The sequence below is a fragment of the Aethalodelphis obliquidens genome, unplaced genomic scaffold (assembly GCF_003676395.1).
Source record: "Aethalodelphis obliquidens isolate GAN/ISIS:26980383/991018 unplaced genomic scaffold, ASM367639v1 scaffold8, whole genome shotgun sequence".
Taxonomy (NCBI): Eukaryota; Metazoa; Chordata; class Mammalia; order Artiodactyla; family Delphinidae; genus Aethalodelphis; species Aethalodelphis obliquidens.
The window spans coordinates 24,300,173-24,322,436 of record NW_020837952.1 but is presented as its reverse complement, the minus strand read 5'-3'; the positions used below and the strand labels follow the sequence as shown (position 1 = coordinate 24,322,436).

Here is a 22,264-nt window from a genome sequence, read left to right as displayed (position 1 = left end):
CCTTCCCGTGTCAGGTTGATGACATGTTGAGAACCAATGGGTTTACCACTGAGCCCTCTTGGTGAGTGAGGGCCTATGGAATCTCCCAAGCCAGGAGCCAAATGAAGGATAAAAGAGAGGTCAGGAGGTCTACATGACTAGCCACTGAGGGGAGTGTCTAGAAACACCGGACAAGACCAAGTACAAACAGAAGAGCATGCATCAACCAGGTAGACCAAGAACAGAAACCTGGAGGGTACAAACACCAGCTGGTGTGCACACACACACAAGGACCAGCATGGGAGGGCGCACCACACCCCTCCCATGACCCCAGGTCTCATAAGGCATAACCTTCCCAGAACACTCACCCTCACAGACACCTGGATGCCGTCGTAGACAGGGAAGTGGGTTAAAAGGGAGGTACTTCAAGGAACACATTTTTCTCTAAATAAGAGCCTGAGGTTGACCTAAAAGGACTATTTAAATGTCCATGTTGGACAAACTTAAATTGTATTGGTGTGATGGTCAGTTTTATGCCTCAACTTGGCTAGGCCAGAGTTCCTAGTTATTCAAACACTAACCTAGGTGTTGCTGTGATAGTATTTTGTGAATACGATTAAAATCCATAATCAGTAAACTTTAAGTAAGGGGGGCTATCCTAGATATTCTGGGTGAGCCTTTCAGTTGATAGGTCTTCAAAGCAGAGCCAAAGGAAATTCTGCCCTCAGATGGCAGCTTCAGCTCCTGCCAAGAGCACTAGCCTGCCCTATGGGTGTGCCAATGGACTTGTCTAGCTTGCCCACACAACTGTGTGAGCCGATTGCTTGTAATAAATCTCTTAACATATATTTCCTCCTATTTCTGTTACTCTGGCTGAACTCGGACTGACATAATCAAATAACCACAAAGAAAACCAAAATAATGATAAAATATGTAAATATTACATTTTTCCTCACATCTTAGCTTGCGGCATGAGTGAGTTAATATAAGTAAATAAGACCTGCATATACCGTGAGGATTTTGTGCGTATTCCCCCTCTCTGCCTGAAATGCACTCCTCCTATTCTCTATCCTTCTGGTCCCAATCTAAAGATCTGCTTCCTTCAGGAATGCTTTCTTTGACTACCCATCAAATTCAGATCCTGCTGTTAAATATGCTCATGACACCTGTTCTTCTCCTGTAGCACTTATTACAATTGGAATGAATGTTTCATTATTTGACCTTCATTCGTCTTCCCCTCTCAAGTTTAAGCTTTATGAAGACAGAGCCAGGTTTGACTTGGTCAACAATATATCCTCACTATCGAGCACACTGCCAAGGACATATAGTGCATGCTCAATAAATATTAAATGAGTGAGTACATGGAGATAAAGTTTAAAAAAAACACCCTGCATTCCACATTTGATTATAATTTGAAAATATCTGCTTTTGGCAGTTGATCCTTAGTGATATCTTTCAAAGAACACTTGTGTAGGATTCGGAATGCGGAATTTAGAGGTAAGAAATGCAGGTGTTATTACTGTTGCCTGTGTAGATGGCCCACTGAATACCACTGTTAGTCAGTTGGGCTGTTATAACAAAATACCACAGACTGCGTAGTTTATAAACAACAGAAATTTATTTCTCATAGTTCTAGAGGCTGAAGACCAAGATCAGTGTGCCCGATGGTCAAGCAAGGATCCTCTTGTGGGTTGCAGACTTCTGGTATCCTCACTTGATGGAAGAGGTAAGGGATCTTTCTAGGGTCTTCTTTTATAAGATTGCTAATCCCATTCCTGAGGACTCCACCCTCATTACCTAACCATCTCCCAAGGCTCCTCTCTCAATTCTATCATCTTGGGGGTTAAGTTTCAACATATGAATCTGGGGGGATACATTTAGACCCAAATACATTCAGACCCAACATATGAATTTGGGGGGATACACAGCAATCATGAACTCCTTTTTAGTTAATATGACCCAAATCACATGAGCTAAAAATGGCCCAAAGCCAGAGCTGCATAAAGAAGAGCTCGTAAGTCGGTTTGCCAATTCTACATTTATGCAGAAACAGAGATTTTGTGGTTCTCCGAGACAGCTAAATGGCACCACACTTTATGACATTCTTAATAGTATTTTAAGATCCCTTTGGAAATAATGATTCACCTCATACCTTGGGATATTAATTTGGAAGTTAAAATTAGGTAATGAGAATTTAGGGAGTTGTAAATTTTTTTTTTGTAAATATTTTTAATAAAAACCTATATTCACACTCTAAAGGCAAACCAAATTCTTGTTATTTTCGCACAATCTAAATATTAGGCATTGATCATAATATATTAGCAAGAAAAGTAGATATGAAATAGAACCTCCTTATAATTCTATGTATTCCACAATTTAAGAAATGAAATCTTTCGTGTTGAAAACCTTTCCATGAGAAAAGGATCTTCAACTATCTTCTCACTTATTTCTTTTTTAAGTACATAAATCTGAGAAAAGGCTGAAATCAAACACTCCATACAAAAACTCAGGAATAAATATTTACTTTCAAATGAATTTGATGCCACTGGTGAATCACAGTATTACTTGGATGTGTGTTCAACAAATTAGTGCATCTTTCACATTCACTAAGATAGATAACTTCACTGGCTTAAGGAACGCTTCATGCTTGAAAGGAGACATAGGAACTTTAAAATGTATGTTATGCTTTGGGTATAATGTTAAGAGAAAATCTTCTTAACTGTTATAGCTAGTATTTACTAGTGCTACCCCTTTCAATGAATCACAAGAAATTACTATTATAGCTATTAAGCTCTGTTTAATCATTCATACAGTACTCAGAGTATGAAGGTCTTGCAATGCAATTTGATTATAAAAGACTAAATTTTAAATTCCAATATGTATGTAGTGAAAACAAAATTGTCAATGGAGTTTTTTTAATCAAAATAAAGGAAACATCGTTCAACAAAAAAAAAAAAGATGAGTAAAAACATCGCTATTCCCATACATTAATATCTCTGATTTAATGATTAGGTGTAAACATTGAAAAAAATTTGAATTCGTGTACCAAACTATACTTGATTACTGCTAAATATGAGCAAACACAAGTAATAACTACTAATTTCAACAAACGTCATTAATGTGCAAATATACAACAGTTTTTAAAAACTGGAGAAAAGAAAAAGAATAGGAAGAACAAAGGGCAAGCATATTTTACTAGGAAGCCATTAGTTTTTTCTTTTCTCTTACTACCCTTCAAAATAGTCAAAAAATTTTAAATCCAATTTCATATTGACTAAAACTACTCCTTTCCCACAGAATTCCTTGCATTCCCCATTTACATTCTCTGTGATTGGGAATTTATCTTTAGGATTTGGACATGGGACTGATGAATCTAAAAGAAAAAAAAACCCTTTGCACTCTGAAAATTAGTTTTTAAGTTATCATTTCTGAGTAATAATACTCACAAACCCCATTTTAGTCCATATAATCTGTGCTTAATAAACTCTTCAATACAGGATACCATTAATTGAAATTTTTTGGCTTCTTTAAGAATTAAATATGAAACACCCAGAAAACAAATCTGCTTCCAAAAGAAACCCATTGTTACTCACCACGATAAGCAACACATAGAAAATGTTCAATAGAAGTATAACAAATCAAATCAAACTTACAAGAATTTCTTTCAAATTTTATCCTCCTATCTAATGTTTCAAAGCAAAACTCTAAATCAAATAAAAATACTTAATCCAGATAGAATAAACTTCAAAGAAGCACAATACATACCTTTAAATAAGAGGATTTACTTCATCATTCAATTTAATAACTTTAGCAGAATATTTGGACTTACTTAGCACAAGTCAATTGCTCTACAGTCTTTGAATTCATTCTCAGGATGTATTAAATTAAAACTATCATATTCTTGTGGAGTATTTTTTCCCTAAGAGACAATATTCAGGAATTCAGCTTCTTATTTAACATACATCAGATCAAACGACTCTGTCCCTTCATTTAAGTAATCTGACTTTTTTGTAGTCTAGCCAGTATAAAATTCATTCATTCACCTATTCATTCTACAAGTATTTGTTCCCTGTCTGCTATGTACAACGTGTTTGGTTTAACAGGAGTAGTTATTAAAATCACAAACCAAGGACCACGGTTGTGCCAGTAATTTGAAAAGGAATTGTTTATGGATGGTTTGAAAGACTCAAGAGAGAAGTCTCTGGATAACAAACAAAACAAGCAATTGATTGGAACCACCTGGGGCTGGATTTGTCTGCATGGATACACCTGAAAGAATTTAATATATTTTGTAAAAACAAAGGAGATTGGGAATAAAATTGTACTTAAATTATGTTTAATGGACAATAAACTAATTATATTCATAACTTCATAGGCTCCTCAAGTTTTCTTATCTGCCAAGTAAGGCAGATAAGATCCTAAACACTAGGTAAATATTGAATAAAGGAATTTAAATGAAATGTGTAAAGATTCTGAGAGGTCATATGATGTGTATTTCTTTTCTAATTTGAGAAACTATCAAAGTAACATTCCCTTGGTAATTCTAGGCAAACCATTTTAGCTTTCAGTGGAATGGTTACAATTAGAGGCTGAAGTCAGAAAAACTGCCAGGGAATCCCCATCTGTTCTCTAGTAACTGAGTAATTACTGATTGAGTAATCCTGGGAAAGTTACATCAACTCTCTGGCCTCAGTTACTTCAACTATAAAATAGGAATGAATGTGTATACCTGTTATAGGTTTAATGTTTGTGTATCCGCCCCGCCCCCACTCCTCCAGCCAATTAGTAGGTTGAAACCTACCCCCAAAGTGATGGTATTAGGAGGCAGGACCCTAGAAAGTTTGTTAGGTCATGAGGGTGGAGCCCTCATGAATGGGATTAGTGCCCTTACAAAAGAGACCTCAGAGAGCAATCCTGTCCCTTCTTCCTTGTAGGACACAGCAAGAAGACGGCTGTGTATGAACCAGGAAGTTTGTCTTCACCGAATACCAAATCTGCCCAGTGTTTTGATCTTGGACTCCCCAGCCTCCAGAACTGTGAGAAATAAATTTTTGTGTTTCAGCCACCTAGTCTATGGTGTTTTTGTTAGAGCAGCCCGAAAAGACTATGACAACTTCTAGGGTTTTTATGAGGATGAATGAGATGATGTCAATAATGTGCTAAATATAAAGCCTGGCATGCAGCAAATGTTTGTCAATATTTATTTTTATAACTGAATTTCAGAACATAAAATCTTTTAAAGATATATAAGCTCTACACAGTTTTTATCTTCCCAAGATACTGGGATATTTGAACAATAATGGAGACTTCCGCACAACTTCCTGACAGAAAAGAATACTGTCATGATAAGAAAAACATGATGAAGAGATACTGCTCTCTTTTTTCTTCCAGAGTAACTTTAAAAAAATTTGTAATCTTTACATAAAAACCATAATATGAAATAGTGCCACAAGGCCCATAATAATTTGATCCTTAGAACTAAAAATGAAAAACAGAAAAGTCAATACGATTTCTGTGATGCTGACTAAATACAAGAAATTATGAATTATTAATTGTCTCTGATTTACACACAAATATTAGAGTTGGATTTCTTAGTAGGAAGAATTAAACCATGGATATGTCCTTGATTTAGCTTTAGGGGATCCAGTGATCTAAAGGAACTATATACAAAATTGTATTTGCATAAGAGCCTAAATGCTTTTTTCAGATGGAAAGGGTTTTCATAGATTACTTTATAGGTTCTCAAAAGGGTCCATAAACCAACCACAAAAGGTTAGATATCCCTGCTCCAAAAGTGCTGACATAAATCACAGCTCTTAGGAACAGCAAAGCATTGCAAACTTGTTTACAGGAACTGTCACTCAATGTTTATTTTTAGTGTACAAGGATAACATGTTATCAGAGAAGACTCTACATGGATTAACAAGATTTTAGTATGCTTTTTGTTTTCTTGTTTTTAATTTAAATAAATAAAAATAAATGGAGAGGCAGTTAAGGTATCCCATCTTAACTGATAAAGAAGTCTGAACAGAGATTTATAGAGTAATAAGTACTTTACTTTTGAAGTACAGTGAAATATATAACTTAGGAATTATAATAGTACTATAAGTGAGAAGATTATCATCTATGACTTTAGCAGAGTGGTATTAAAATATTTTCACTAGATCATATTTGTCATTAATCATGATACTGTCAAATTACCTATTATTTTAATATAATTACAAGTGTACATTTTAAAACGTCAAAAAGTATTTTAAAATATCCTCAAGCATTGTGAGGAAGCAATGGACACAGATCTATTGAATATTAAGCCAACTCTTCTAGGAAATAAAAACAAGAATATGTTAAATAGAACTTAATTCTTCATTGAATATGACAATTATTTGGTACAGGATGGAAAATTATTCTGATATATGTTAAGCAGGATGACTACGGGTATTTAAAAGAATGTGCAGTTCTCATGTTGCTAAAATAATTTGGATCCAGAATCTAAAATAAATATTAAACATGTTATTAACTATTCATATATGTACTTTACCATTGGCACACACCAAGACCTGAATAATTTCATGGTTTATCAGTTTGGCTGATTTTGTTTCCCATCATGTTTACCTTCATCAAACTTTGTAACAAGCTAAAGGGTTAATAATAAGAAATGGTTTACATATCATCAGCTCTGAGAAATATTACACCAGGGCATTTCAACCAAATTTTATAAGGATAGCTAAAACATATTGATCACTTTCCATATACCAGTCACTGTTATGCAAAAAATATGTATATATTGTTTTTTATATATGTGATGTATATACATTTACATAGATAACACAAGCACAAATATTTGTGTCTGTGTATGCATATGTGTATATGTAGATAGATAGATAACAGATAGATATAGCACCTCCAACACACATGCACATACCTACCCATATGTATACATCAAGTTAAAATGATAAGTACATATCTATTTCATAACAACCCAAGAAGGCAGATACTACTATTTTCTCCATTTTGCAGATTGGAAACATGGCCTCAGAGAGCATAAATAAATTGCCCATGATTACATAGCTAATGAGTGACTGAGCCAAAAATGTGAACTTAGATAATACAGTCCAGAGTCCTCGCTCTCTTACCTATTGCTTACAGCTGCCTCTGGGAGTAATGGTAACAAATAGGTAAGACAGTTGGTGAGGAGAGATGGGTTGTTTGGGAAGTGGTGGCAACACGAAGAGATGCCAATTTGGTAAAAGCTCTTGAGCTAATGCTGATTATATTGATACTTTAGGGGTGATATTAAAACATACATGCAACTGAGCGCAGTTACTGATATACATCCAGGCATGGTGCAGGCTCGCCCACACACACTTGAAAGAAATGTTGCTTCACATGCAGGATAATCCTTACTTGTACTGGAAAAGGTTAACTTTGTATGTTGTACCTTTTTGTTTATGTTTGTTTACTTTTTTCTGTGTCCTTAATTTCCAAACTGATGCAGTTTCAGAGCTGACAAATTGAAAACTCCATAAACCTGTCTTCAGCTTGAAAAATAAGGAATGTTTTGACACAACTCACATAGTAGTCAGATGATGATGTATGTTTGGCATTATATCAATTAATACTGTGGGGAAAACAGGTGTTTGTGTTCTATGCAGTTAAAAATCTTCACTCAGAAATTATTTAAGGAAATAAGATCTTCCTAGTAAAACATGAGATGTTTAAAATGACTCAGATTGTTGGTTAAAAGAAAAAAAGCTGAAGGAATAAAAAAGATTTGTATCCAATGTATTCTCAAAGAGTGTAATTTACAACATTTAAGTGAAAATTAAATAGATGCACTGTTGCTGTAAATTGCAAATTATGCAATAAACATGATATGGCACAAGCATTTTTCTTTCATGAAATAAAAACTTGACTGTAAGGACTGCATTCATAATGCATTGAGTGTTGATCACATATTCACCTTAAAATACACATCCTTTTGGAAAAAAAGAAAAAAAGTTAATCTTTTCACCAAAATGATCTTGAATAAAACAACTCTTGGGCTTCCCTGGTGGCACAGTGGTTGGGAGTCCGCCTGCCGATGCAGGGGACGTGGGTTCGTGCCCCGGTCTGGGAAGATTCCACATGCCGTGGAGCGGCTGGGCCCGTGAGCCATGGCCGCTGAGCCTGCACGTCCGGAGCTCCGCAATGGGAGAGGCCACGACAGTGAGAAGCCCGCGTACCACAAAAACAAACAAACAAACAAAACAACTCTTATTTTATTGCCAACTTTTGTTTTGTTTTGTTTTGTTTTCATATTGTCTGTACCGCTTAGGTATGCAGTCTAAGGTATGAAACATTTTCAATGTAATTGTAATGAAATGTAAATATATAATCAAACCTATGTAAAGTCTCATTTTTATAAATCTAAAGTACCTGTTAACTATAGTTAGAAAAAGCATAATACTCTGGAGAAATACATGCAAAAATCCATTCCATAACTCAGTAAGCATGTATGAAGTATTCATTACATGCTAGGCATGGGTATCTACTCTCAAATAGCACACAGACTATTTCTGAGAGACATCCAGAATAGGTATCTTTTAAAAGTCCTAAGGGTTCTATGAAAAACTACTACAACTAATAAATATGTAGCAATTTTATAGGATAAAAGATAAATATAAAAATCAATTGTATTTGATATATGAACAAACTATCTAAAAATATAATTAAGAAAACAAATTTTTAACAATAGCATTAAAAGAATAAAATATTTAGGAATAAATTTAACATAAGTGCAAGATCTGTAAACTAAAAACGATAATACATTGCTGAGAAAAACTTTAAAAGACCTAAAAAAAGGTGAGATATGCCACGTTCGTGGATTGGAAGACTCCATATGATTAAGATGGCAATTCTCCAAGCTGATCTACAAATTCAAGAGAATCTCAATCAAAATCCCAGCAATCATTATTGTAGAAATTGACAAGCTAATCCAAATTTTATATAAAAAGGCAAAAGACCTAGAATAGTTAAAACAATTTCAAAAAAGAAAGTCAAAGTTGAAGGATGTATACTCCTTGATTTTAGAGGTTAATATAAAGCTGCAGTAATCAAGACAGTATGCTATTTCCATACAGATAGACATAAATACCAATGGAACAGAATAGAGAATCCAGAAACATACCCGTCTAATTATGTCAACTGATTTTTGATAAATATGCCAAGGCAACTTGAGGAGAAAAAGGAAAAGCCTTTTCACTAAATGACATTGGGATGATTGGATATATATATGAGAAAATAAATTTGAAATCTAGCCTCCACCATTTACAAAAATAAACTCAAAATGGAACATATATTCGAATTAAAACTACAAACCACCTAGAAAAAAACAGGAGAATAGGAGAAACTGGAGAAAACCCCTGACTTTGGAGTTAGACGAAATTTTCTTACATGTTATTCCAAAGGCATGACCCATCAAGAAACAAACTGTTAAATTTAAATTCAGCAAAATTAAAAACCTTTCCCTTCAAAAAACACCATTAAGTAAGTGAAAAGATAAACTACAGACCATGAGAAAACATTTGCAACTCACATATCTAAAAAAGGTGTTGTTCTCTCTACAATTATGATATGTAAATTAAAACCACAATAAGATACTACTACTTACACTAGAATGGCTAAAATCAAAAAGTCTGAAAAACCCGTTTGTTGAGGATGTGGAAAACTGGAACTCTTAATAATTGCTGGTGGGAATGTAAAACAGCACGTCCATATTGGATAACAGTTGGCCAGGGATGGGGAGAAGGATGGACTGCAAGGGGGCATAGAGGAAGTTTTGGTGAAGACAGACATGGTCTAAAATTGGACTGAGGCCATGGTTACACAATTGCACATACTTCTTCAAAGGTATCAAATTGTAAACTTACAAGGCTGAACTTAGGTACATTATACTTCAATAAAACTGTTAAAAACAAAAGGAGTACCTTTAGATAATTCATGTAGAGACCTTGTGGTATAAACATGAAAAACTGTCTAATCCCTTTGAAGGCACAGAATTGGTTCACAGAAGTGAATCTTTCTGACTTTCCCCAAATTCGCAGCTTCAATAGCTTATGACATCATGGGCTTCCTTGGTGGCGCAGTGGTTAAGAATCCGCTTGCCAATGCAGGGGACACAGGTTCGAGCCCTGGTCCAGGAAGATCCCACATGCTGTGAAGCAACTAAGCCCGTGAGCCACAACTGCTGAGCCTGTGCTCTAGAGCCTATGAGCCACAACTACTGAAGCCCATGCGTCTAGACCCCGTGCTCCACAGCAAGAGATGCCACCGCAATGAGAAGCCCGTGCACCACAAGGAAGAGTAGCCCCCGCTCACTGCAACTAGAGAAAGCCCGAAGCAGCAACGAAGACCCAATGCAGCCAAAAATAAATAAATTAAATAAATTTAAAAAACATACTTTTTAAAATCGCAATGACACTGACATCGCAATGTTTGACTTAAATGCTGAGATAAAACAAATTCCATTCAAATGGAAAAATGGGACTAACACCTACTTGCTAAAATTTTTCTATCCTATTTAATAAACCATATATTTAAACCGATGATGGTAATTGAATAAAAGAACTTCATTAGACTTTGCTCCACCCACCATAAGTAATTTCTGATGCATTATATATACATATGGCATATATATATATATATATATATATATATATACACATACACACACACACACCATAAAAAAAGATGGCTATCTGGTATTCTTCACTTCAGGGGAATATCTGTATGCTTTTTCTTTATTCAGAAAAACCAGAATTTTTCCCAATACCCTTCTCACATAGATACATATGTTTGCAAACATGAAAATAAAGATATACACATACATGTATACAGTGTTGAAATGCATTTATGTATAACACATATATATCTATATATGGATATACAGAGATAAATAATTTATTTTGTATTCACACAGTACTTACTATTTGTGAAACACTGTTCTTAGTGCTTCTAGTTTCACTATTGTTCCAACCTAAGAGAGGTAGTAGTAGTATCCTATTTTATAGACTAGGATACTAGAGAGAAGTTAAATCCCAAAAGCAGAGCAGAAAGCTACTGTTTTTCCCTTCCTGTATCATCCCACTTTCTTCTGGTCATCATACACCCACTACTACTTTGAAAACTACTCTTTCCATACTAGTACCTGCCTTTCACTAGCTGCAGTTGAAGAACTGACCAAAAACAAGCTAACTAGATCCCCCCTAAAATTAGATCCCCAAGCATAGGACACAAGTTGCTGCTACACACATCCCAAAGCACCTCTGACCCTTTCTTATTCGAAATCTGGATCTTCAGCTGTGCCTCTACTACATGAGCTGCCAGACATCATTTTAGTAAATTCAATGTGTTCAAATGATCACATTTTACTCTGTCATATGTAACTGAAGTAGCCTAAAAATAATAAACACTAGCTCAGCTAAAATTCTGATTCTAGCCCCTGCAGCCTTAAAAAATGGAAGGCGCACTGGCCACCTGATGTATAGTCACCTAGTCATATATCCTTATGCACCACCTGTGGACAAGGGTTCAGGAAGTTAAGTGCAAAGGAAAAGTCTGCCCTAATTATGGACCAAATTTCAGAGTTTTTTTTTAAGGTATTTAAAAATCCTTGTGGCTGTTAAATAATCTACTCCAATCATCATTCATATAATCAGCTATATAAGAACAACTTAAAAAAAAAGCATGGGGAAGATTTTGGTAGTAACAGTCACCCAACAAAGCAGAGAAAACACAAGAATGGATCAATCAGTATAAGTTTGAAAGGATTAAGAGAAAAAGCAGAGAAAAAGCAGTTGAAATTTTACTTCAATATTTTTTAAAATCAATATAAATATGGTGGGGAATTCCCTTAAGTTTTAATGACCAAAATTTTCTACGGAGTTGATAAAGCTAGGTTTGCCAACAGGTAATTATGCAAGCAGCTTGGCTGAAAAGCAGAAAAGTTTTACGATTAATTTGACTCAAAGGGACTGTGTTGTCTCAGGCATTCTTCATTAAAATGTATCAGCAATGGGCAACATATTTGTGCTTTGATGAGTCTAAAAGGCCAAGCAGCTAGTTTCAATAACAATCTGAGTTATTTGGAGGAATTTCTTCCAGATTTAGTGTAGCTGCTAAAAATTTATGAGAAATAGGATTTTCGATCCTCAGTACTCATTCAATTGGATCAAATCACTTGAAAACACGTGGAAAGTTTGGAAACTGTTCCTGTCATTAGCGGTACCTTTAGTTTGATTATTAATCTTATCATTAACCTAATAATAGGTATTATAAAGATCACCTCTGTGATCTTTATTAGCCTGTTATTAAGCAATACCATAAATGGGAAATTTAAGTCATTAACGTTAACTAATGTTTACCTGCCACTGATATCAGGCTCCAAGAACATTTTCAGATTTATTGCCCCCATGAAACAAAACATCCTCTACAAGTGAATTACAATTATATAATTTTTCAATTGAAATAATAAACCACACTAACTCAAGTCAAGGACATGTAGAAGTATTATAATGGTTCATAACATATGGTAAAATGTTCTCTTACCAGATTTTTGCACTTAAGACAAATCCTCTCTCTTCAAATCATGATTAGATTAATTCAGCATACCTAATAACAAGGCTTCCAGCTGTATCTCCTTGAAACTCAGCATCACGTGAAATATCTCCTGACATCAAAGAAGTGGCAACTAGAACTTCTTCTCAAGTTCTTTGTTGTCCTCTTGAACGCTCAAGGTTTAGCTTAAATGTCGAACTTCAGGGAAGATTTTTTTATTCCACCCCCTCCTCCACAGCCTAGGGTAACTTCCCCAATTACACCTCTCAATATACCTCATATTTCTCCTTTCAAGATATTAAAAAGACAAAATCAAATTGCTGTATGTGATTGTTTAAGGAACATTTTTTGATTATCAGATCGAAGGGGGATGTGATTAACTGCTTCACCACTGTACCCCGAGAAGCCAGCACAGGGAAATATCAGCACTTAGGAAATATCTAAAAAGGGAGGGAGAGACAGAAGGTTTGCCATGGGCCAAACCTGGAGGAGACAAGCTTAAAAGACAAAGAGAAGACAGGGTGGAGGGACACCAGGGCCAGACCGCTGAAATTAAACAACATATCTCAATATATCTGAATAGAAAGGTCTTTGTTTCAGCATATTCTGGCTAAATGATTCATGAAGGGACCCAAACTAAAATGAAAGAGGAGCTCAAAATGATCTTGGTAAAGAAAATAAAACTACTGCAAAGGGAAGCAAAAAGTGTAGACTGTCATTTTGAAAAGAAAGAGCTATTAAATCATTCATTTTCAAAGGCATATGTAAAAATCTTCAGTCATACCAAAGATAGAAGAGGACAAATGATACTGGCAAAATGATTTTGTATGTCTCATATTACAGAAGATTGCTCGAATTTAGTCTATTATAACAAAGTCAGTTTTAAATAAGATTACAATAGAAAAGTCATGATGATGTATAGTTACAGTGCACATGAATTTCACTCTTATTTTAAAATTGAAAGTTTCTTTATATTTCTGATTTACTCTCCCTTGTTTGTATGCTGAAGTCACTTTGTGAATCAAATATAATCCAAGCATTCAGCGGCACAATTGATGCAAACAACATGATGTGCTAATTTATGCCTTTTAATTAAATAAGATAAAGCAAAACTTGAAATAAGTACCAATTGAACAAAAATTAATATAGCATATAGTGTATTACTATCCAGGGGTTACATTTACCTTATTATCTCTATCTCTTATTACTAATACTCAGTATAGAACTTGAAATACACAAATACCATCAGACTTGAACAATCTAAGGTCAATAACAACCTATGTTTTATTCACTAAGTTATCCTCAGTGCCCAGTAGAATGCCTCCCATAAAAGAGATGTTCAATAAATGTTGTTTGAAAGAATGAAAGACGTTTTCACTTCCAGTCTAGGTCCATCTATGTGGCAGTGGTCTCTCTGCAGAGCCACTGGCTTGAACAAGGTCTAATCCAAACTAAATATATTCTGAAATTTATTTAAGAAATTGAGGAAGGAACAGCACTGCAGAAGGCCAGCTACTGGGGAAAAGCTATGATCACAGCTTCTCCTTTGAGCCTGATTCTATCTCAACCACCTCCCTGGTACTTTCCTACTTCCCAAATAGCTTACTCTATGACGTGCTGAAAGAATTAATAACATCAGAAACAATATGTGGTACAATCAGAGAATTTCTAATTGACTCTGAAAGAAAAAAAAAAATTCCTCACTAGACACCCTAACCAATAATATCTACTAGCGAAAAGTTCAGGAAGGTTCACAGAAAGTAAAGTTGAAAGAAACTTTACCAGGCCTCGTCAGCTCTACCCTTCACACACGAAGCAAACCTGAGATCAGTATTAGAGCAAACAGTCATCAAAATTTTTATGTCATATATTAGGGGACTTGCTGGTTGTAGGTTTCTCCACAGTCGGATGAACAATACCATTCAGAGGAGAGCTCTTCCACTGACTGCCAAGCTCATCATCAAGAAGCAGAAATACTTGAATAATCAGTTTGGCTCTAATCCAACTATTACCATTTAATAACCAGTCAGGGGGCTTCCCTGGTGCCGCAGTGGTTGAGAGTCCGCCTGCCGATGCAGGGGACACGGGTTTGTGCCCTGGTCTGGGAAGATCCCACATGCCGCGGAGCGGCTGGGCCCGTGAGCCATGGCCGCTGAGCCTGCGCGTCCGGAGCCTGTGCTTCGCAACGGGAGAGGCCACAACAGTGACAGGCCCACGTACCGCAAAATAAATAAATATATAAATAACCAGTCAGTAATAAAGTCTAAGACTCTGTAATTTGTGAGATATAAATACTGTTATTAAATTGCTTGTCTGCAATGTTCACCACCCTTTGATGTTTTTGACTTAAAACACCATACATGACTTAAAGTCTCCCACCAAGAGCCCAATTAATTAAGTAAAATTAAGGGTGTCTGGCTGTCTGCGTGTACATGTGTATGTGTTATTGAAAAGATAATAAAGATCAGGTCTCTAACTACAGCTGAATTATAACATAATTCAGGATCAGACCATGTTTGATGAAAAATTCCAGCAGCTTCTTAGCTTTTATACTCCTCCAAAGAAATTCCTTTGAAACCAGGACTTTTACCGGACAAATTTGCAATACTCAGTTATACTTTGTATGTCTTTCCAAATAGGCATGATTTTTCAAATAGGCCAAAATCTCTGTTTGGGCAATGACAGAGAGTCTAACATCAGGGAAAAATCAGGATCTGTTTTCTTCTCTTTGTTATGTCATTACTTTTGAACAGCTGCCAGGTTTCCCCTTGGTCGTGAGGGCCCAAAATGTAATATTATTGCATTTCCCCATCTGTTTTAGGAGAAGTTGAGATGTACACTGTAAATTAAGGTACAGAAAACCACGTTTTTCTTTTATATGGTACAGGAATGGTAGAACTGTGCTTTGAAATCAAGCAATGTCCTGACAGGCAGGCTCTATTTTTCTGCAGTAGTAAAACACAATACAGTAGTAATATCACTAGAAAGAGTGGTGCATCTATATTACTTCATTCCATCCCTTAGAGAGGGTTGGCACAGTATAACAATAGTACTGTTTGTAAAATGTTAATAAATCACTTCATTTTATATCAAAAAGAATCAGCACTAAACAAGCGGTGACTTGATTCTGATCACTTGTCTTTTCAAGTGTTTCTGGAAGGATGGAAGGAGGGCAAAACGGAGGGAAAAAAAATCTCAAGTCCCAAACTTTCTCAAATTTCTGAGATTAAAGAAAAATGTCTATTCGGTTTCAGCAAAGAAAAACGTGCTACAAGTCAAGTCTACAGCTGGCTGCAACACAGAGCTGTTTCAGAAGACTAATGACTTAAGCTTATTGTTATTTTAGCTGATGCAGAAACAGGAAAATATAATTTGGTGTACAAACTAAGACATGTAAAACCTTTTTAATGCACAGGGGAGCCGCTCTCCCTTTACCAAGAAATGTCACCCCCCTAATTCTTTTTTTTAACTATAAAGAAGTTAAATGCTTGGCTTTTAAACTCTTCATTGTATGAATATGCAATAATTTATCCATTCTCTTCTTGATGGCATTATTTAGATTATTTCCAATTTTTGCTACTATAATTTTATTTCTTGCACAAATGGACAAATGTATCTAAGAAATATATATATATGTGTGTGTGTGTGTATATATATATATAAAAGACCATCTGAAACTGATGTTTTTGTAGGTCAAAAACAGCTAAGTGTCAGCAATTTCAGACAGTTCCACTTAATAGGAGTAGAATTGCCAGGTCACTTCAGGATTACTAGGTTTTACCGAATTGCTCTCCAAAGTGGTTTTGCAATTTATATTTTCTTTATCAGGAGTATTTTAAAGAAAGTTTTGCTTTTCTCCAGGCTTTTCTGCAAAATGATGACTCATCCCCCACTGAAGAACTGCTTTTTCCTGTGTGTTGCAAGACAAGTCTCTTTCTCTCTGCTCCGCGTCTCTTGATTAGCTTTCCAAATTCATCATTTCCTTTATACAGTACGCTTGGCAATTACAATCTTCTACTTCCCTGGTACATTTTAATACCATAAAACTTAGTCAAAGGAAACAGACAGCAGCATATCTAAACAAGGGTGAAGGTGCATGAAACAAGACTCATCAACCAGCCTTAATCTCTAAGAACTGGATCCAAGAATCAGATGATGGTCAGGAAGATTCTATACAAGTACCTATGCCTGCGCTGTTCCTTCGGCCATGGGGCTTCTTCTCAATCAACTCTTTTCCATAACCAGTGTCCCCCTTTTGAAAGCTCAGGTCGAATGTTGCTCCTTGTCATGTCTTTTTTAGGTCTCCAGTCAGACTTTGATCTCTGCTACCTCTGTTCCCGCGGAGCAACAATGCATGTGCTATAATTTCTGTGTGTGCAACTGTGTCTGTACGTGGGGCGTGTGCAGGGAAGGAGGGGGCTAAGATCCTAGAGTCTTGGGCTTTAAGGCTGATGATTACTTTGTGCAGTCAGACATCCCTTCCTTTAGGAAGCTATTCCTCACCTCTGAAATCTGAACCTGGTATCTTTTTTTTTTTTTTTTTCTTTTGCGGTACGCGGGCCTCTCACTGTTGTGGCCTCTCCTAGCGGCCATGGCTCTCGGGCCCAGCCGCTCCGCGGCATGTGGGATCTTCCCAGACCGGGGCACGAACCCGTGTCCCCCGCATCGGCAGGCGGACTCTCAACCACTGCGCCACCAGGGAAGCCCGAACCTGGTATTCTTCTTTGTGCTTCTCCTAGTACCTGATTTCTGTCTGCCGTTGCATGTAGCCAGCTATCAGTGGACTGCCTGTTCCCAAAGAGGCTTTCCTACCCACTATGGTTCCCATTCATCTTTTTACACCTGGCACTGAGCACCATCATACTTAACAGATGAATAGGAAATATGTGTCACTTAATTTTTCTCCTTCGACACTGACTTCATACCATGAGCCAGCCAGTGTTCTAGCAGTGGAGCTCCAGCAACGAACAAGGTAGACAAATCCTTGCCCTCACAGAATTTACAGCCTGGTTGGTGGAGACAGCCAACAAACAAACTGGTAAATCCATAACGTGTCAGATCATAAAGAGTGCTACAGATAAAAACAAAGTGTGTTGAATAAATGAATGAATGAACCGTTCAGTTTCTGCTTCAGTGTTCCTCTAAAGACTATAAATTGCACAAGAGCAAAGAGTGGGTCTATCTTGTTCATTTCTGAGCCATAAATACCTAGACAAGTTCCTGGCACCTAGACTAGATAGATGGCTGACTGACTAAATTAATGAATGAAGGAATCTCAAATAGTCCTTTATACATAGAAGATGAGGGTAAATAAAAACTTGCTTATAGATCCTTGATCTATTGCCAATCCAGATGGAGATCGTCCAGCTACCCCAAATTTCATCTCGATGGGTATTTTCCCTGCATCTACCTCAGTGGTTCTAAACCAGGATACTATGTGCCTATCACCAATTATTTTTCAATGTGAAAAACTTTCGCTGAATATAGATACAGTTACTCCAATGTCCTTTAAATAGAATGGTATGTCCTTAGAACATGCTATGTGGAGTATACTGGAGGTTAAAAAAAAAGCAGCATGGGTCCAAATAAATATTCATGCTTCCTAGAGTATGTTTAAACACTGTCACCTAAGTACATTAGAGAGCAGGTTCAAGATATTCAACGGTCCTTCTCAAATAGAGTAACAAGGCAAAGAATAAACAAGTTCACCTGATATCTACGATCTGGCCACTGCAGACATTGCTCTGGTGATGTCACTACAAATAGTACTGATTCTATCGTTGTTTGGAGAGTTTTAATCTATTCAAGTACGATGGCCAAACTATTCATATAAAAATTTCACAAGTTCAAAAAATAGTGTAAGAATCCTCTCTTAAGTTGCTCTATTCTCCAATCAGTATTTTCAGAATATCGAGAAGGTACTTAGCAAATAAGAGAATTGCTGCTCATGCAGTATGGCCTGTAGATTCCTTTGAAAGACTGTGCACACTCAATACACACATAAGACCGTGACTTCTCAGAGAAAGGAGACACCCACACTGGATGTGGCAGCAAGGCAAAGGTATAAAGTACAGAAGTATCACGAGGTGGTAGTAAGCTGACAAGAAGTACAGGACATGGATTCCCGGTCTTTAAAGAGAATAATGGTGTAGAAGAGCAAAGAGTTATCCTTTCTAGGGGCTGTTGAGATACATTAAGAGAAATTCCAAGATTTTATCCTTTGTTTTCAAACAAAGCAGCAGAAACAATTCCCCATTATACTCGAGACTGCAGTGTAAAGTGAAGTTTGTTAATTCATAAAAATCATTCAAAGGTCCAATTTTTTAATTAATGTATTTAATTGGGACGAGACATTAATTTCTCTCCTAAGACTTAGCTATGCTATGTTTTTCAATTAATTATCAATTGCTAAAGAAATCCCTATAGACAAGAAACATTATGTTCTATGCTCTAGTGCACAAATAAGATGACAAATGGCAGCAGAGCACACCACAGAGGTTACTTCATGATGCATCAAATAGTGTCTGTTGAGAACCTTTGACTTGTTAATTAAAATGTCAATTAATTTAAAAAATTTCTATGACAGTAAAATAAGGAAATAAAAAAATACTACTGAAAAACATGATTCTGCAATATCACAGCACAATGTTAAAAAATAATTACATTCTTTGAAACTACTGCAGGCATACATGAGCTACTTAATAGAACACAGAACATTGTAAAATATATGCAATACATTTAAAATAAAGCACTGACTGAACTACTAAAGTAAGCATTTAGATGATATGTATGAAAGGCAGCATTGAGCATTTGGAATTAGACAGCCTAGATTTAAATCTGATGGCCATATTTACCAGCTATGTAAACAAGAGCAAGTGTGCATGCCTCATTTCCTTTTCTATAAGATGGGAATAATAATAGTGCCTACCTCATGTGAATATGGGGATTAAATAAGTTAATATTTATAAAATACTTAGGATAATCTCTAGAAGATAGCAGTTACTATGCATCTGTATGATAAAAATTACTTTTAAAATACATACATCTTTGGAAAAAATGTATGTTTTTGTCAATATTGGAAATTGCTTCAACTCTAGCCTTGAGGAACAAAAACTGTAAAAAGGCTGCAATTTTCCTGATCATGAGGATATCTTCCCCCTAAAATTCTAAGGAATACCTCTTTACAATTCCAAGTGTCATAAATAAATTTTAAATCTCTGTGATGCTTTAAACATTACAAATTCTATGGTCAATTTTTTGTCACAAGCATTAGTAATCACCTAAAGTCAAACATGATTTATTTTACATATTAAATCTATTATGTATCCCTAGATGTTTATAAACTAGTTGAATATTTTTAAAGAAAAACATTTATTTCTATAAAATAATTTCTATAAAATCACTATTTCTGATGTAATGAAGTAGTAGAATGTAGAGAAGAGGATGACTTTGGAATGAAACTAAGATGTGAGTACTGTATCAGCCTTACATTAATTCTGTAACTTTGGGAAGTTTACTTAATTCTCAGAGCTTTAATTTTCTCATCTTCAAAACAGGAATAATAATTGCTCCTACTTCAGGGTATTTTTGTTGAAAAGATTATGTAATTCAAGGATACTGTTTAATCTCAGAACCTGGAACAGAGTAGTGTTCAATAATATCAATATTATAGATATTATTAGTTTTTATAGTCAAATGCTGTTATATCAGTTTTTACATGCCTCTTCAGTAAGGTAGAGAAATTAATCAGTCCCAACTTATTAGAAGGTCTCAGGTAAAGTCACATTATGAAGGCTGAGGGCATCTGAAAATATCCTCTGTATATTATTTTTTAATCAACTATTGCTATTAACACAAAACTATGACAGAAACACCTCAAGAGAAAACATGACCTAATATATTTTCCCAACTTAAATTACTTTTCTCATCTTACATAACCATCCCCCTCACTTAGAAGGCAAAACTTTAAAATAATCTTTGCTAGGGTTATGATATAATCACCATTTATAAATCTTTAAATATGAATGCTTTATTTTCTCATTGTTTTCTTTCAGACTTTTATTGTCTCAGTAAATTTTATGAGTCATATAGATAATGTGTTGTTTTAATTACTACTAAAATCTAAGAATGTGTAAGAATGGATTATTGGATTCTCATCATTAACATACACACAGAATATTTTTAAGGAAATTCCAAAAATGGAAGAAAGGTGACACCTACTCCAAAGTTTCACACACTGAATGCCATGTTTTACATGTTAAATAATATATATTTCTGTGCTTAAGGATACAAAAACTGTCATCTATTAAAGGTGAAGAAGTTGCGAGGAAAAGAGAATCTCTTTTCAACATGTTTAATAACCATCTTTAATTAATTAACATTAGTTGTCATCCCCAATCTAGATTACATTGCGATTGGTCCCTTATAGTACTGTTTACGGTATTGACAGCCTTTAGAACAAAGAAATTATTGCTCACGCTGCTTCGCAAAATGATCAAAAATCATCTATGTAAATGCAACTAGCATGTAATGGCAGAAGCCCAATAAAGGTTATTTAAAAGTAAAGCGAATTTATCAAACCATCAAAATAGCAGTGCATGCAATCCAATGATGAAGAGAATGTTCTATAGATAAAGACCATGCAGCCTGAAAGTGGAACCTTATGTTATGAAAACAGCCGCTGTTTACTGAGGACTTGCTCTGTGTAAAGTATCATTTGAGTTTGAAAACAGCATATTTCATTTTAATCCTCTCAATACCTCAAAGGATTCTTGTAAAACCTGAATTAATGAGATTTGCCAAGGTGGCTGGAAACAAAATTAAAGTACACATAAAGAAGTGAGAAATAGAAGCAGGAAGAAGTATTCCATTTACATTAACAACAAATCTATTAAATACCTAGAGATGAATTTAACAAAACAGACCAGGATTATATGAAGAAAACATCAATATATCTTTGATGCTTAGAACAAGATATAGAACAAGATCTGAACAATTAAAAACTCATTTTATATTCTGGGATGGGAAAATTTATCATGAAAATGTTAGATCTTCCAAAACAAATATATACATTTGATTCAATTCCAATTAGCATTGCGATAATATTGTTTTTCAAATAGAATAAAATGAGCATATTTTACCTTACCACACTACGTCCTTACCCCAAAGAAAGAAGTGGCAAATGGAAATAATTATCGTGCTAACTCCTTCATTGAAATAATAGTATATAAAGGAAATATTTTTGACTTGAATTTCACATTTACAAGAACTATCTAGCATTTTAAAAAGGACAGCTCAATGCTAACATGCTAACAATTTTTTACTATTTCCAACCTCAATACTAACATAAAATGTTATTTGGGGATGTAAATTGGTTTAGTTTCTCCTTTAAAAGTTTTAAGTGAATTCTTTAATTTTGGAAAGAATTTTGTTTTGAATCTTTTAGATTTTTTTCTGGCATGGTCAAGAACAATATCTAGTTTTCTTTGATAAACATCTTTATGAACTCATCAGAATTGTCAATTTTGAAGAAAAATGACTATTTTAATTTCCTCACTGTGAACAATATGTGATATGCAACAATTGTAGATTAACTTTAGCAAAAGAAATGTTATTTTATATTAGGTATACATTGACTATAACAGTAAGTATTGAGAAAAAAAGTTTTTAGGAGTCTAAGGACTGTGTTGGG

At 35.2% G+C, this 22,264-nt stretch overlaps 1 protein-coding gene across 4 annotated transcripts in view; it reads right to left on the bottom strand.

Moving 5' to 3' along the window:
* The window catches only part of NAV3 (neuron navigator 3), a 592,658-nt gene that overhangs the window by 512,924 nt on the left and 57,470 nt on the right, over nt 1-22,264 (bottom strand). The window lies entirely within an intron of this gene.